Below are 6,872 nucleotides of genomic sequence, written 5' to 3'. Positions count from 1 at the left end.
TTAATAATAAAGGTGCATTTCTTCAAAAAATGCATTTTACCCTCTGCCTTTCTTACACACAAATTAAAATAAAGATTTTGTTCTAAAGATAGATACCACACTACATTTTAGCTCAATATCTTTAAAATTGAAAGAGCTAAAACACTTTTTTCATTTTGTAAAGTTTAACAGATTTTACCACAAAAGTTAATACATTATAGATGTAAATCTAATGATTACATTCTACAAGTTTTATTAACATCTACTGATTTTGGGATATTTGGTTAGATGGACAAACACACAGAGACACATGCAGCATCATTCAGGCTATAAAACAAATGTGGTCAGCAGGGTTAATCTGTACCACCAGTTCTGAATGATGACCACTGACAAACAAAAAATGAGCCGATAGCATAAATGTTTACAAATTATCTGTTCAGTCAGTGGAATCACTGGGATTCTGGCTCTCGGGGTGATTTCCATCAAAAATGAGCTGAAATTTCATTTCCTGCCACAAAAGAACTATTTTCCCCAGGTTACTACTGTTATGCATTTTTTCGCCTTTGTTATACAAAGATAAACAGCTTATCTTTGAGAACAGATGCTGTAAGTTTTTGTCTGGAGATTAAATTTGGAAGCGATCAAATTTAATAGTTTTGAGGACTTTGCATCTGGTTAGCAAAACACATTTAGAGTGTAAGAAAAATGTGATCAAACATTGATATCCAGAATAATTTAGCTGAAAACCAAGTTAAACATCCAAAGTTAGTTAGTACAGCCATGTAACTTTCACATCTAAGGCTCTTATCTAGAAAGTTCCATTTTCAGGCTCTTATCTGAGCGTCAGAATGYCAAATGACATTCATCATGTATTCAACAACATGGCTCTGTTTTAATAAAAGGCTCTGAGTGCCTGGTYACCTCCAGCCAACATCCTTAGTCTCTTACAGAAAACATTTCCTGCAGAAGAAAATGAGACAGACCACAGAATTGCAGAGGAGCTTTAATACAATTAGGAAAAAGTTTATTTTTGTTTTTTTCCACTACTGCAACTTTTGTTTTCTCCTTTGTCCAAGCATGTTCACAATGATGGAGATGATAAAACAAGCTGGTAAACACACCTCTGTTCCAGCTGTTTGGAAGCATAGATTTAAATAACTTACTTAATATCAGTGTCAAATCTCCAACTGCTTAAAGCTTGTAAAGCGATACRAAAAGGGATTAAATAATAAGGAAAATGAAAAGAAGATTCTTGTTTCAATGAAGGGAAATTCTGATGATGAGATTTCAGAGAAGTCTGGGTTCTAAGTCACTGCGGTGAGTACTGAGCGAAGGTAAGACAAATTAAAGATGGAAAATCTTGTGCTCTGGGATTTTCAGACATTATTGATGTTGTGGGAGAAAAAAAAACTGATTTTAAGGGATTCACATGCTGTCAGGCCCAGTTCAAGGCGATGAAAGAAAAGAGGACGTGGGAGAAAAAGTCTGCAGATTTATCATCTTCAAGTGAAAAATGGCTGCACTGAAAAGCAAAAGGCAGCAGTTTGGAGAAATACTTGTGGCCTAACCTGGTTTCCATACATTKGCTGAAGTACTTTAAAACTGTTTTGTCAAGTTGATTGATACGAGAATAAAACTTTGAAAACTGGATCATGTTGGATATCATTGCTATGCTCAAATGATGTGRTTTTAATGTGTAGATAACAAAACAAGAATGTAGCACCCATAAAATGCTATCATTGTGATATATTATGTTTATTGTCTCTATGATAATGCTCTTTTAACTTCAATTATAAACTGAACTGAAATTAGACTTTCCTCAAAATCAACAACAGTTGTTTCTGCAAACTGCAGAGTATTTATCACTGCCAGGCAGGCAATTGATGACTCTTAAAAAAAGAAAATAATGATAATGTTACACGCTGGACACATCCATCACAGAGAGACAAACGAGGTAAACAACCATTCACTCTAACCTACAATTTAATTACTCATATACACACCAGTTTTTGGTCTGGGGGAGGAAACTGAAGTAGGACCCAACCAACTTGAAGAAAATCAGTCTGCACCAGAAGAACCTGCTCCACATAAAAAGGCTCCAGGTTGGGAGATTAACCTGTGACCTTTGAGGCTTCAGCCCTAACCACTTCACCACCATGCTGCTCTTGTTGCTTTTTTTAAGTGCAGCAAAACACAGGAAAATCTTTTTGTCTACACTTCCATCCTTCCTACCTTTTATTCCTACAGAAAGTCATCTTTCCTGCTTCACGTCGCTCCTTGCTTCAATTTCTTTCTTCTGCTTTCCTTCCCACCCTCCCTTCTTATATTCATCTTTCCCTCACTCACACCCTTCATTCTTTTCTTTCATTCCTTTTCCTTCCTTTGTCCCACCCTTCATCCCTCACTTCTTTCCTTGCTTATTTCCTCTTCCCTTTACACCCTCCCTTTCTACATCCCTCTCTCCCTCACTAACTCCCTTATGTCTTTTCTCTCTCCCACCCTTGCTTCCTTCCTTTCTTTCTTCCTCTTTCCAGTCTACCCTATTCATTCAACTCTCGCTCACTCATTTCCTTCTTTTCTTCTTTGTTTCATTCATTTTTTCTTTCCTTTGTACCATCCTTCCTTCATTCCATATTGCATCTTCCTGGCTTCGATCCTTCCCTCCTTGCTTTCTTTCTCTTTCCTTAATCTCCTTTCCAAAATTCCTTTCTCCGTCACTYATCCCCTTTGTTTCTTCTATCTTCTACCTTTTTCTACCCTCTTGTCCTTCCTCCAGCCCTTCCTGTATTAATCATACAAACTGATCAGTTTTCTGGTGATTTTTTCCAGTGTTATTGAAGACCATTCATTTGGTCTCCGCTTCTTCCTGCAACTCATAACGATTCAGTATCTTCAGTGTTTCCCATCCCCATGACTGATTCCAGTTGCTCAGCACTTCTTTGTTCTGTTCCCACACATACTGGGCTCTGAGCTGACCGATCTAATTAGAGACAAGCTTCAGACCTAAGATCCTAATTATGTAACATGTGAGGGATCTGCACACTAAGACGTTGGGCTCCTGATGCTTACATAATAATTTGGCACATGAGGTTCTAAATCTACTATTTTCCTGCAGATGATCTTCTGTCATGAGCTGAAGACACAAAATAAATCTGAGCACACTGAGATGCAGCCGGATGATGTCACTCCCAACTCACAGGGAGGATGATTTTACATGAAGAGCGTCCCCCAACCATTGGTTTCATGGAAGAAACTGTGTTGGTAATCCCTGAGATTATAACCACAGGTTTTTGCTCTAATTTTAAAAGATTATCTGATCAATTAAAGTTAAGTCAGATCCACACATTTCTCACTCGAGCATGAAGCTGGAACAGCTGGAACTTCCAGATGTGTTGCAGAGGTTGGTCCCTCATCCTGCTTTCAACTCTGACTCGTTTTTTTAGTCAAAATCTTAAAAGTCCGCTCTCAAAACCATAAGACTATAATCCTTCTTGCATAAATGTATGTTCATGAGAGTTTTCATTTCAAAAAAGGTCGCCTGGCATATTTTACTGTTTGATTCCAGAGTAATATTTCTTCACAAGGACTTCTGGTAAATCAGGACTGTCAGAATAAAAGAATAGATTGCTCTTTGAGTCACATGACCACAACAGCCAATTACTGTTAATAAAAACGGTTGCAAATTGTATAACATTGTTACATTTATACACTTGTATGTCTAATTGATATTTGAAATGTTTACTAATGAAATAAGTAACAAAATAAACATGTCCAGTTTATATTTACATTACAGACATATAAGATTTACTATGCTCACAGATGTCTTTGTTACCCAATCTGACGAGAGGTCTGCTGTGATTAAGTCCCATTTCTGTTGATTTTTGGAATGGGAGATATATAACTTATGTAAATTAGATTGACAAGGTACTTTGGAGACTACAAAATCCATTTTCTTCTGCTTATTTGTAGTCGAGTCACAGACGTAATGAGCACAGGAAAGAAACCAAGACGTTGCTCTTCCCTGCTCTTTCTGAGGGAACCTGAGGCGTTCCCAGGCCGGAGAGGATAGAAAAACCTGGGGTCACCTCTCAAATGATGTGCCTGTAAAATCTCTTGAGGGAAATACAGGAGGCATTCAGATCAGATGCAAAAACCATCTAAAATGATTCTTTTACTTCTCCTCAGCTTATCACCAAGACTGTATGCTCTTTGGGATGTTTATTTATTTAATCTCCTTGCATCTGAGATCTCAATCTTTAAGTCTTAATCTCATGAGGTTCGAGCGTGGATGGGAGCTTTGTCCTCATGGGCTCACCACTGGGGAGGCGACGTCGCTCCTTCTGCATTCATTTCCTATGGAACTGGTGTGAAGTGGCACCAGTGTGACTTCTGTTGCATAGTGCTATAACCCATCAGTGAGGGTCTCATTGACTGACCAATGAGCAGAGAGTATGACTGCAGTTAGCAAACTCTTTCAACATGGAGGAAAACATTATCTTAGCTGCGTTTGACTTTCTCATTTTCTGAAGTGATTCCAGAGACACACAGCATGGCCTTGTCTGTCATGAATTGTTTTGAAAATGTCAAAATCCCTACAATTTCATAACCAATCAAATTCTCCGTATATAGCAGTAATGCACATCATTCCAATTTTTTGCCAACCACCAATAAAAAAATACAAGAAGAAAAAGAAGAACCAATCAAATTTCTTGGAGACAAGCTGGGAGCGTGGTGGTGATCACTGCCATCTGTCGCCATCGTTGGTTGCTCCCCATGTGTCGAGGCTTAATGGTAAATGGCTTGAACTTATACAGTGCCTTATCAAGGCCCTCCAAACTCCAAAATGCTATACATTTCACCCATTCACACCCTGATGGTGTGCTCTAATGCGTTTGCTAGTATTTCTCCGTGTGCACCAAAAAGATGCAGAACTTGTCACCAGTTTCCTAAATGTTGTGGCAAAACCATCAGACAGACAGCAGGAACTAAAGATGCTTCAGCAAAATTACTCCAAGCAACACAGACGTGTCTGAAGTTTCCTGGTTTTTGCTTTGGTGTCTTTGATGAAACTGGGTTCACATAAAATCATCTTTTAGTTTAATGCTTATTTTATATCTTAGTGTTCAGTTTGTCTCTTGGAGTCGATCATACAAATCTATTTTTTTAAGTTTGTTGAAGTTTTTGTTTTAATGTATAATTTGTGGCTGATTTGTATCGTTTTCACAACTAATGCTGTCGTTTTCCTTTCACAGCTTTCTGTGGCCTGTGTGACCATTTTAGTTGATATTTTCTAATCTTTGTGTAATTTGCACATTTTAATGTCAGTTTCTTGTTTAACGAAATTTCTTTATGTCATTCTGAAGTTGTTTTTGCTTTTCTTTGAAATATTTTTCTCTCTTTGTGTTCATTAAGATTCTTCTAGTTATAATTTTCAGTCTTTCTGTGCTTAGTGTTGTTCAGTAAATAACTGGAAGTTGTGTTTTTCAAATCAAGGTAGTTGGTCCTTCTGACTACTTGGACATCTGTCCATTTCCTTTGAACTCATTATTGCTATGGTCCTAAAACTGTCGCTCTGTCTTTCTGCCTCTGCAACACTTTGATTTAGTTTTAGTTCATAAAATCCCATAATTTTAGAGAGTGCTTCATTCCTAATGTTGATTTGAATTTCTCTGGTTGTTCAGAAAACACGAAAACAGCTGCAAAACTACTGACAGATGTCATTTGTGCAAATGAGCAACCCAACGCAGCACAATAAACAAAATGTGTTCACATTTAGATTTCAGCCGTGGAGCCCCCGATGCAGCCATTAACAGATCTGTAACAAACTAATAACAAGTTAAATCATCTAAACCGTCAACCGTATCGCTGACCTTCTGTACCAAAAATAAATTTGCTAAATGTGACAGCTAGGATGTGAGCCCACCTCAGCGTGTTCTGCTGCTTCTTTTGTTTTTTCCTGGAAGTCAAACAGTGAGTAAGACAGATAAGTGAATCAGTGTAAACAGAGTATTTATGTCAGGGTGAGGTTATTACGCTCCTGAGCTCAAACAATTAACAGCTGCAGAATCTGTTCAACGCCGTTAATAAAAAAAAAATGCAATAAACACATAAAAATAAGCACCACTAATTTCCCCCTGTGATATTGGGACTTAAAATCCAACTGGTAACCAAGGGCATGACGGGAGCTGAGGGAGAGAAAAAGGGCTGCGTGGTATCAGCTAATCAGCAGCAGGTTGTTTTGTTGAAGCTGAGTGTTGTGGAGTAATCAGCAGCAGGTTGTTTTGTTGAAGCTGAGTGTTGTGGAGTAATCAGCAGCAGGTTGTTTGGATAGCTGACACTGGGAGGGGGCAGTAACACAGCCAAGGGCATCACTGGTAAAAAGCTGAACAATACAGAACAGCTTCAATGTGACTTTGTTCAGTCTCCTGTGGTGAAAAGGGAGCAAACAGCAAAGCTCACCTCACAAACAGTCACATTTCAGCTTTTGAGTTCAAATAAAACTTGCATGCATATAAAGTCAATTAGTTATAAAACTCATGCTGGACATTTTGAAAGTTTTTGTGCAAATAAATAAAAAAATATTTTTCACTATAATAAATCAATCACGGTCAATATAAAGTGTCATCTTGACAAAAAAAAAAACAATCATCTTCTTTGATGAAATGTAATGAAATGATAATAAAGTAATGCCAATTAAATATAAATAAGACATGTTAAATAAGTGATTGCATACAGTACATAAAATACTACATTTTTATTAATTTGTAGAAATTGTTGATTTATCTCCATCAATGTAGAGATTTTCTTTTTTTATTTTTTTTATGCCAAAAAATCCAATTTCTATGCTGGATCTATAATAGCAATAAAAAGATAAAATGTCCAAGAGGGTGAAC

Source organism: Austrofundulus limnaeus, unplaced genomic scaffold, assembly GCF_001266775.1.
Source record: "Austrofundulus limnaeus strain Quisiro unplaced genomic scaffold, Austrofundulus_limnaeus-1.0 Scaffold55, whole genome shotgun sequence".
Taxonomy (NCBI): domain Eukaryota; kingdom Metazoa; phylum Chordata; class Actinopteri; order Cyprinodontiformes; family Rivulidae; genus Austrofundulus; species Austrofundulus limnaeus.
This window is presented reverse-complemented; position numbering follows the sequence as displayed.